This window comes from Limulus polyphemus, unplaced genomic scaffold (assembly GCF_000517525.1).
Source record: "Limulus polyphemus unplaced genomic scaffold, Limulus_polyphemus-2.1.2 Scaffold6347, whole genome shotgun sequence".
NCBI lineage: Eukaryota > Metazoa > Arthropoda > Merostomata > Xiphosura > Limulidae > Limulus > Limulus polyphemus.
Window position 1 is genome coordinate 1 of NW_013671957.1, and position 11,943 is coordinate 11,943.

The following is an 11,943-nucleotide window of genomic DNA, read 5'->3' on the forward strand; positions in this document are numbered from 1 at the left end:
ACAAAACAACTGATACACTCGTATATCGAAGGTAGGCTCTTTTAACGTGCTACAAACCAACTGATACACTCGTATATCGAAGGTAGGCTCTTTTAACGAGTTACAAAATAGCTGATACACTCGTATATCGAAGGTAGGCTCTTTAACGTGTTACAAAACAACTGATATACTTACAAAAATATAACTTTTATTTTGAAAATAAACATAATATATCATAATAGTATTTAAGGTATAAGAACTGTTTCTGAAAAATCCCCAGCAACTTCACAAGGGGGCTATTTTTACCGTGCCTACAGCGAGGATCAAAACACGAATTTTAGAGTTATAACTTCTCAAGCTGTGAGAATGCGCAGTAATTCAGGTAATTTTAAACTGGGGTAATATGGACTTAACAGTGCGGAGGGTGGGGGTGGTTAATATTCACCATAATATGGACTTAACACTGCGGAGGGTGGGGGTGGTTAATATTCACCACAGATTCTTTATTCGAGCGTTATGTATGCTTATTTTAAATCACAGTTTATGTACGATGAAAATAATGTAATTTTTGAAAAATTGGCATGGGGCGGATTGCGTCGATAATTAGCTTACTGAGTGTAATATAGTGTACTGATGTTTGAGGCTTAGCGTTGACAACCGTCTACCGTTTGAAAAAGAACTAACAGGTTATCACGTGTTTCGCTGCACTGTGTGTGTTATACTTTGTTGAGATAACGTAAAGTCTCGTCTAAGACTGCTAAAACGTTCATAATTAATAATATTTTAATATCAGTAAACGATATTAGAAAATTCTTAGTAATAACATATTGAATCATAATAATTAAAGACACAACTATATCTTTTATTTATTTATTATATAGCTAGATGATGAATTTAGCGATTTACTGAACCTATATCGATTTGTCAGGACGAATCAGATTAACTTCTATACATTCAGCTTAAAGTAGGCCTAACAATGTTTAATTATTAATGACTCTGAATGTAAAATCAAAGTTTATGGGTGATAAAGATACTCCGTACTTTAGCATGGAAACTCTTAAGAGGTGTGGGTATACGAAACTAGTACTGTTAATAATAGAACTTGGCCGAGCTAGAAAACTAAAATCCTGCAAAAGTAGTGTTAAGTATCTGAGGCTTTGTGACACAGTCGAGTACAGACCTTGCCAATGACCTTGTAAGTAGGGTGCGAATGTCACCTAAAGAACTGTAAGGTGCGCATTAGCATGAACTGTTCTCAGTGGACCTGTAGCTTCTCAGATAGAAGAGATAACCAAACCAAAAGGTTGAAATGGGCATCAGATCCCAAACAGACGGATTATCAAAGCTGGAAAGTGTTGTTGTTGTTTTCTTACAGATGAATCCAAGTTCAAATGGTCCAACAACAAGTAGTTTGTTCGATCGTAGAGAGGAGGATAGTATCAACGTACATCTACAAGCACATGACATAGGAAATCTACACAACAAATGATGGCACCCTGACTGTTGACAAGTATAATAATAAGATAGTGATTCTTAGTGTGCATCAAATGTAGTGAAACGACATCCGGGAAGAAAAGGGAAGCTGTATGGGCTCATATAAGAACTTAGATTTGTCAAACAGACCAAACAATTTGCCCGAACTGTGTGGGGTAATACGTGACCCTTTGAACAATGTTTTACAACCACGGTAAAAAAATATATTTAACAGTGAGGATACCAAACTAATGAAACGATGTTAAAACTTTAACTATTCTCATTACCAAATTGATTTTTTTTTTTTTATCTAAGTGGATAGCGTGATCTGATTGGAACTGAATATTAACATCGAAGAACTGCTTCCCGGTGGGACAGCGGTAAATCTTCGGATTTACAATGCTAAAATCAGGGGTTCGATAATGCAGCTTTGTGTTTATTAAATAAAAACAAACGCACTTTGTTGTTTTCAGGTGTAAACTGATGTACAATTTTCAGAGGATTCGTCACTTTAAAGTGGCTTATTGATACTTATAAAGCTCTATGAAAAGCTCGTCTATAAATTTTTTTGGCATGAATGACTTGGAAACTCTACGGTTTTCACTTTTAAATCATTCATCGTTGTTAAAATGTCCTTTTTTTCTACTCGTTTTTTGAGTTTGCATTTTTGGCTGTGATAGAAAAATAGAATCATTTTCTCGTGTTTTTATTTGTTTATGGATTAACTGTGTTCAAATAATTCTTTTTGTTTCTTTGCTTATTAATTAACGGTGATAGAAAATTGTTCTGGTTGTTTTTAATTATTTTCTATTTTTGTATAAGATTATTTTTCTTTTTTTTTCAGTAAAATACTAGATGGCAGCACAATCATATTTTCACATTGGCTTTACTGGATTCTGTTTTACAATATTTTCCTCTGTCGGTATCAAACAAGATGGAGACACAACAAATATGACGTATCAAGAGAATAAAATTAGAGTTTTTAAATGAGTAAGAAAGCAAAACCAAATAAAAAAGTCTTTCCTGAGAAGATGGAAAATCGTGAATGTTTTCGAATACCGATAACATAAATTATCTTTAAATAAATAATATAACATTCAAACAGGATAAAAATGTCGCTGGTTTATAAATACTCATTAGTAATTTTCTATTTATTTTAACCACTAGGTTTACTGTTACCAGCTTTGATCATAAGCAATCTTATCCTGTCAGCTGTGTGCATCATGTGCACTGTTATATGGTAAGTCAGTAACTCTGATTTTTACTATACGTAGCGGATTATAAAATACAGTGTTAATGATAAGTGGCCTTTTTTTTCTGCTTTGAGTTATCGATAGTTTTAAGAACTTGGAAATATGTTCTTCAGAATAACGCAGAAGTTAGAAAAATAGGAGTGGTCTCACTACACGATATCTTAATAAGGTTGTCCATTTCTATAAGGAGTGATCTCACTACACGATATTTTAATAAAGTTGTCCATTTCTATAAGGAGTGGTCTCACTACACGATATCTTACTAAGGTTTTCCGTTTATATAAGGAGTGATCTCACTACACGATATCTTAATAAGGTAATCTGTTTCTGTAAGGAATGGTCTCACTACACGATATCTTAATAAGGTTGTCCGTTTCTATAAGGAGTGATCTCACTACACGATATCTAAATAAGGTTGTCCGTTTCTATAAGGAGTGATCTCACTACACGATATCTAAATAAGGTTGTCCGTTTCTATAAGGAGTGATCTCGCTACACGATATCTTAATAAAGTTGTCCATTTCTATAAGGAGTGATCTCAATACACGATATCTTAATAAAGTTGTCCATTTCTATAAGGAGTGGTCTCAATACACGATATTTTAATAAGGTTGTCCATTTCTATAAAAAGTGATCTCACTACACGATATCTTACTATGTTTGTCCGTTTCTGTAAGGAGTGATCTCACTACACGATATCTTAATAAAGTTGTCCATTTCTATAAGGAGTGGTCTCTCTACATTGTTTTTTTGTGCACAGACGTGTTATAGCATTAGCAACTGTCCCAAACAATGCAACCAAAGTGTTAAAATATTGCTTTGTTTAACACTTTCGCTTCCTTTAACTCCACCGTTGTATCTATCAGACATCACTCTTCTGTAAGTCAACATTTTCACTACCAAAGTTGATTAGGAACCCTCCGATGTTCATAGTTTAAAGAATACAGACATCTCAAGTATTCATAGTTCAATAAATACATTTCACTGTCTTGTAGAAGTTATCCTGTTAAGTGGATCGAGTCTAGCACGTTTTATTTATCGTACTTCTAAAGTGGATCAATCCTAGATCTTTTTAAATCACCGCACTTCGAAAGTAGATCAAGTCTATATCACTGGACTTGTGAAGTGAATCAAGTCTAAATCTCTTTATATCCCCGTGCTTGTGTTCTATTGTTTTTGTTGATGGAGGGGTTTAGACAATTAAAGTTACATGTTGCGCCCCCTAAGTGAAACTCCAGTTCTTTCTAAATCATTGCTTTGTTTTAGAAATAAATTTCTTATTTAAAATACCAATTATTTGACTAAAGATATATGCTAATCAATTTTTTGAATTTCTTAATTCTCACCAAAAACTTCCGTCAAAAAGTTTCACGATGTCTCACTTATTATTTATTTTTTCAGTTTCATGACTATATCGCGACAAAACTATTACCAGTGTCACGTCAATAGAAAAGAAAGCCCGTCCAATAACACATCTTATGATGAGATCCTTGAAGTCCATCACGCAGCTGTCGGCTCAAATGCCCTTTTCGACCAGAAAAAAAAACCTGGAAAGTTCAAGTGACTAAATCGGATAGCTTTCTGTACATGGGGGAAGCACGTGACTATTACCAGTGTCACGTCAATAGAAAAGAAAGCCCGTCCAATAACACATCTTATGATGAGATCCTTGAAGTCCATCACGCAGCTGTCGGCTCAAATGCCCTTTTCGACCAGAAAAAAAAACCTGGGAAAGTTCAAGTGACTAAATCGGATAGCTTTCTGTACATGGGGGAAGCACGTGACTACCGAGAAATGGGTAAAGAGAGGTTATATGAGGAATTGAACGCTGATATATTACATTTCAATAGAGAAATTCCAAAAGATCCCCAGTTCACGGATATGTCAGCAATATATTCGCAAGTAGACTTGAAGGAAAAAAAAACATTGATACCAAATCAAGGGGGTTTGGTGAGTCATCTTACAGACCCACTGTTTTACCCTTTAGCCGAGAGGTCACAATTTTCATTGAATGTGGACCAGCCACCTCCCGTCCCTCCTAGAAGTTACACACTTGTATAACTACATTTGTTTCTAAAACAGTTTGGTGAGATACCGTGTAAGGTAAAGACAAAACCAAAACCAAAAACCTCACTATTGACACCTTTCAAGCAAAACTGAAACAATTTATCTATCTTTAACAAGTTGTAAATAACAAAAATAATTTCTTCTTTAAGTTTGCTAAAAACAACAACAACCCTATTCCAATTATGAGACATTAAAACATTCATGTTTAAAAATAAATATTTTTAGGGGTCCACCCGTACAATGATTTGTTGCTTTTTTTTTTCATTTATTTTCGTGAGAGAGTTTTTAAACATTTTAGTTAAACAAGTTTTTCAAAATAACGGTAAAGTCAATGTTGATATTTAAATTTTTGACAAACTTTCAAATATAACAAAATAGAGTAAATCATATTGATAGTATATTTAGATAGATTGTTAACTGATTAGATCTTAGGTTAATGTAAATAATAATAATTATCTTGGGGTTTATTAGTAATAATTAAAAACTAAAATACTCGTGACGTAGAAATACATAAAGTTCATAACGTAACTGAATGCTTAAGCCTTGTTCCAAAAATGTTAATAAAGTCTATAATATAACTGAATCCCTAGGCCTTGTTTCAAAAATGTTAATAAAGTCTATAATATAACTGAATGCCTAAGCCTTGTTTCAAAAATGTTAATGAAGTCTATAATATGACTGAATGCCTAGGCCTTGTTCCAAAAATGTTAATAAAGTATATAATATAACTGAATCCCTAGGCTATGTTTAAAAAATGTGAATAAAGTCTATAATATAACTGAATGCCTAGGCCTTGTTCCAAAAATGTTAATAAAGTCTATAATATAAATGAATGCCTAGGCCTTGTTTCAAAAATGTTAATAAAGTATATAACTGAATGCCTCAGCTTTGTTCCAAAAATGTTAATAAAGTATATAATATAACTGAATGCCTAGGCCTTGTTTCAAAAATATTAATATAGTCTATAATGAAAATTAATGCCTAGGCTTTGTTCCAAAAATGTTAATAAAGCCTATAATTAACTGAATGCCTAGGCCTTGTTCCAAAAATGTTAATAAACCCTATAATATAAATGAATGCCTAGGCCTTGTTTCAAAAATTTTAATATAGTCTATAATGTAAATGAATGACTAAGTCTTGTTCCAAAAATGTTAATAAAGTCTATAATATAATTGAATGCCTAGGCCTTGTTTCAAAAATTTTAATATAGTCTATAATGTAAATGAATGACTAAGTCTTGTTCCAAAAATGTTAATAAAGTCTATAATATAATTGAATGCCTAGGCCTTGTTTCAAAAATATTAGTCATTTTGTTTTGGAACAAATCATTTTATTAAAGCACTAAACCTTTTCCACTGAGCCTGAAATATGTTCCACAAATTAAAAAGTGATCGTAATATTCCGAGTAATCCATCATCCAATCAATCACGCCTGTACATTATTATGACGATGCTCTCCAACTCTAAACAACAGGACGTTCAACATCAAACGTGTGGGACAAGACGAAATTTTAATAAATCTTTTAAATTTTCGATTGTTTTTATTCCTTTCTAAAATAAAGACACCGACAAATCCAGTGCCAGACGTAAGCTAACTAAACTATAGCTTAGGGTCTAGTAATATATAGGGCCTCTTAGCCGCATCTAAAAAATATAAACCTGACTCCATTTCAATTTGTTTATCGTCTGGGGGCCTCATAACGTCATAATACGGCACTGGATAAATCTCTTACTTATACACACACTTAAAGTCAGGGATAAAGTAACTTTAAATTAATATACAAATAACAACTTACACTAAGTGTAACCAAACGCAAAATAACAACAAGAACAACAACAAAAAAAAGAGGATCGCCTTTTGATAATCTAATCTGAAAGTACAGAGAAATCATTAGAATATTTGTATAAATCGTTCTTCGTCTGCAGTGTACTGAAGAAATTTAATTTTTTCCAGCCATAAAGTTCGAAGGTTTTAAATATAAAAGACAATGGTTGTTTCTGTTTCAACAATTGAAAGATACAAGTTTACAGGCACATGCCAGAAGTAATGCACGTTCACACTGATCATTTGAACATCAGTAAAGACATAGATCAGCCACCAAGTGTCTCCTGATACGTATATGAAATACTCGTTGTATGTTTTCGTATTGTCGTTGTGACATTAGCCACCAGGTGTCTCCTGACATGTAGATCAAATAGTGGGTTTTCGTATTGCTTTTGTGACATAAGCTAGCAGGTTCAGGTGTCTCGTGACACATAGATCAAACACTCGTTGTAAGTTGCCATATTGATATTTTAAATCACGTAGTAAGAAAATTAAAAAAACACCTATATAGTCTATAGTCTTGATATTTTTTTCTAAGTGTTTGTTAACAAAATGTCCATCGTTGTTATCAAGCTAACAAACAATCTTGAAAACATGTTCCTCTTTGTTATCAAGTTAACAGATAATCTTTAAAATATGTTCATCTTTGACATCAAGCTACTAGATAATCTTGAAAATATGTACCTCTTTGTAAGCTAACAGATAATCTTTAAAATATGTCCATCTTTGACATCAAGCTACTAGATAATCTTGAAAATATGTACCTCTTTGTAAGCTAACAGATAATCTTTAAAATATGTTCATCTTTGACATCAAGCTACTAGATAATCTTGAAAATATGTACCTCTTTGTAAGCTAACAGATAATCTTTAAAACATACTCATCTTTGTTGTCAAGGTAACAGATTATCTTGAAAACATGTCCATCTTTGTTATAAAGCTAACAGATAATTTTAAAAATATGTACATCCTTATTATCAAGCTACTAGATAATCTATTCAATTCTGCACGTGACAGTTTGAATTACCCTTTCAGATATATACAGTAAGAATGCATAATGGTATATACATTCACACTGAAATATCATATTACACAGCAACTTGATACGTTTTCGTGGAGTGACATTAACACTGACATATAAGATTGTGTATCAATGTTCGTAGTTGGACATTCACACTGAAGTGCCAGATCGTACAACAAGTTGGTACATGTTCCTGGCGTGACATTCACAGTGAAAAATAAGATTTTACAACAAGTTGGTACATGTTCCTGGCGTGACGTTCTTTCTGAATCACAAATAAACAGAAGGAAAGATATTAGTTTAGAAGTTTCGTGTTTTGTCATACGAGTACAATTTACATCTTGGTTCGAAAAACATTTCTAATTCAACAAACAAACAAACTAATTAATAATTTCCACTGTCAAATAATTTTATCAAACTACAAGGTTATGAGTGTAAAAAGTGTATAAAGTTTTAACGTTTATTGTAGATTCAAGTGAAATTATTGACTTTATTAACAAGATTAATTATGGATTCATTGGGTGGGACACTAAAGTTATAAGAAGCGGACATATCCTGATATATCTTCTCGTTTCTGCTCAAAGAGCTGTTCGATGTCTCTGGTTGAATGCCCCACCCCCTGTGGCTCAGGAGTAAGTCTGAAGGCTTATATCGCTAAAAATCGGGCTTCGATACCCGTGGTGGGCACAGTACAGGTAAACCATTGTGTGGCTTTGCGCTTAATAACAACAACAACACTTGTTAAGCCTAACGTGGCTGGTTTAACAACAACACTTGTTAAGCCTAACGTTGCTGTTTTGAAACATTTATAAAACACCTTCAATATTTTCAGCGTTGAACAGGACGTTTCGCTTGAGTTTTGTCGATATGCCACTCCAAGTGTAATTTGTCATTATTTCCACAAATCTGAGCTTCAATTTCAGCTAACGGCATTCTTGTTCTGAAATAAGTAGCCAAAAATGAAACCGTAATCAAAAGACCAGGGCGATGAAAAAAATTGATGAATTGAAAATAGTTTTTAACGATGGCCTGAACGCTGAGATCGAACGCTAAAGTTGCCCGTATGTATTTTCTGTCTACTTTAACTTACGAACTAAGAAGTCAATCTAGCGGAAAAACGTTAAAAGTTAGAGATGCTTTTCAAGAAAAATCTCAGAACTTTGTCGTTCTTCGGATAAATGCCATCACTCAAGAGTCTCGCTAGATTAGGACTTTCAAGTCATCCAAATACAGGGAAACAAAACGACGAAGATTACATTATTTTAGTTTAAACGAAATTTTAAGTAAACTGTTTTTGGAAACAAATACATTTCTTTTTAGAACAGCATCTATAATATGTACCGATGTGTAGTTTGAAAAATGTTCAGAGAAACAACAACGTAGACCAGTAGTAAAGAATTAAGCAAATATAACCGTATCTACAAAATCAATGAAAACCGTAGGTAATATAATAAATCATTGAAAAAAAATCTTATATTTCTGTTCTTTAACACCATTTTTATCACAAAAATGCTCCTGAATTTTCAAAAACGAAAAGAAAATAACATACGCCCTCTGTCAATTTTGTTAAGACTAATGAACGTAACCTACTTACATGACATGTAAAACGAATGATCTGTCAACAAAGGTATTTTATAAATTGAACAGGGAACGTAAAAAGCATTGTTGAGTACGATACGAAAAACAAGCGTCATTTTCAGATTGAGAATCACTGTTGACTTTGTATTATATCTTAGAGAGTTTCTTAATTCTTCTTAACTCACCATATAATAATATAAATTAATTTAGGTGTGTGAATAATATTATGATGTTGATCTTAATCTTTTGTTTGATACTATACTGTAGACCAACTACTTAATGTTTATATTGCAGGTTATTTTTACTTTCACCAAAGGTAAAATGGAACATACAATCTGTGACGTAGAGCCTTAATACATTCTTTGATTCGACGCTCCCTCTGCCGACTCAATCTGCAGTCCACAAAGTTGTTAACTGATCAAAGTAATAGTAAGTGGCGTCGTATGTGTGATGTGGGTTGAATGTTTGTTTTGAATTTCGCGCAAAGCTACACGAGGGCTATCTGCGCTAGCCGTCCCTAATTTAGCAGTGTAAGACTAGAGGGAAGGCAGCTAGTTATCACCACCCACCGCCAACTCTTGGGCTACTATTTTACCAACGAATAGTGGGATTGACCGTCACATTATAATGCCCCCACGGCTGAAAAGGCGAACATGTTTGGTGTGACGGGGATTCCAACCCGCGACCTACAGATTGCGAGTCGAGTGCCCTAACCACCTGGCCATGCCGGCCTTAGGAATGTGATTGGAAAATTTAAACAGACAGTCAGCATCGGTTTAATTGTGTGATATAAAAATGCAAAGAGATAGTTAGAGTAGGCCTAACTCTGTGGCATAAAAGTATAGAGAAGCAGTTATCGTCAGGACCGACTCTTTGAGTCGGCGACGTGTGCTCCCGCACAGGGCTCTCACCTCAAGGGCGCCAAAATCGACATTGCAAATAACAGTTCTTGTCAATTTTACAGGAGCAGGGGTGCCGAAAATAATGTTCGCACGGGCCAAACGTTTGCTTAGGACCGACTCTGGTCATCGTGGGTTTAACTGTGTAGTGAAAAATTCATATAGGCACTTGATGAGGGGTTTAACTGTTGATGTGAAATTTCAACCATACACACGGTAAGAGTTTAGTTGTGTAAGATAATAATTCAACCAGATACTCATTGTAAGTTTAACTGTGATACAATTTTTTAGACCTACTACATTTCAAATAGAAACCATATTGTTCAAGATATGCTCGAATGCAAACAAAATATATATTGTATGTATGTTAAAGATTTCTTTTTCACCAGAGGTGAAACTGAAAAGCGAATCTGTGACGTAGAGGCCTATTGTGTTCTTTGATTGGCCGTACCCTCTGTTGTGGACCGTAGTTTCGCCTATTTAAGGTTCATCTGCACAGCTTGGGTCAGCAAACCATAGAAATACCATTAGATCTTATATAATGGTGAAGTGTTTATAAATATAAATGTATATTCTTCAGGTTTGCTACAATTCAAATAAAAGCCATATTGTTCCAGACTTGCTACAATTCAAATTAAAACCACATTGTTCTAGATTTGCTACAATTCAAATAAAAGCCATATTGTTCCAGAGTGGCTACAATTCAAACAAAATCCATATTGTTCTGGATTTGCTACAATTCAAACAAAAACCATATTGTTCCAGAGTTGCTACAATTCAAATAAAAGTCGCATTGTTCTGGATTTGCTACAATTTAAATAAAAGCCATATTGTTCCAGAGTTGCTACAATTCAAACAAAAGGCATATTGTTCCAGATTTGCTACAATTGAAATAAAAACAACATTGTTTTGGATTTGCTACAATTCAACTAAAATCAACATTGTTCTGGATTTGCTACAATTCAAACAAAAGCCATATTGTTCCAGAGTTGCTACAATTCAAATTAGAACCACATTGTTCTAGATTTGCTACAATTCAAACAAAAGCCATATTGTTCCAGATTTGCTACAATTCAAATAAAAGCCATATTGTTCCAGACTTGCTACAATTCAAACAAAAGCCATATTGTTCCAGATTTGCTACAATTGAAATAAAAACAACATTGTTTTGGATTTGCTACAATTCAACTAAAAACAACATTGTTCTGGATTTGCTACAATTCAAACAAAAGCCATATTGTTCTTGACTTGCTACAATTAAACGGTATCTCGATGGGTTTTTCAACTCTGATGGAGAAGTAATACAATAAATTATTGATCAGGTGTTTGTATCGATTGGAGAATAATAATTCCGCAAAGATTTCTGGGTGTTTTTGTACCAGGATGAAAAATACCATGTAAGTAAATGCGACGACATAGACTTATGTTATGTTATTCGTTTCGTGGTTAGTGTGTGTTTTTTGTTATAGCAAAGCCACATCGAGCTAACTGCTGTGTCCACAGAGGGGAATCGAACCATTGGTCTTAGCGTTGTAAATCCGAAGGCTTACGGCTGTCCTACCGGGGGACTCGTCTTATGTCAAAAATCATAATGAAACTCCATTTATAATCTGAAAAATTTTGTAATTTTTTTATATTTTGTATTTCCATGTTTTAGTTTACAAATATGAATAAAAACTCCCATGTCCTTTACTTGAGATAGATAAAAACAAAAATCACGATAATTAAAACTCCTGTGTTCTTTACTTGAGATAGATAAAAACAAAAATCACGATAATTAAAACTCCTGTGTTCTTTATTTGAGATAGATAAAAACAAAAATCACGATAATTAAAACTTCTGTGTTCTTT

General features: G+C 33.6%; 1 long non-coding RNA gene across 1 annotated transcript; it reads left to right on the top strand.

Annotated features, from left to right (window-relative positions):
* The first annotated feature begins 19 nt into the window (after nucleotides 1–19).
* Nucleotides 20–5,951, top strand: LOC111089472. The gene is made up of 3 exons (XR_002613741.1): nucleotides 20–31; nucleotides 2,620–2,692; nucleotides 4,107–5,951. It is a non-coding gene; the product is annotated as an uncharacterized LOC111089472 (long non-coding RNA).
* The last annotated feature ends 5,992 nt before the right edge of the window (nucleotides 5,952–11,943 follow it).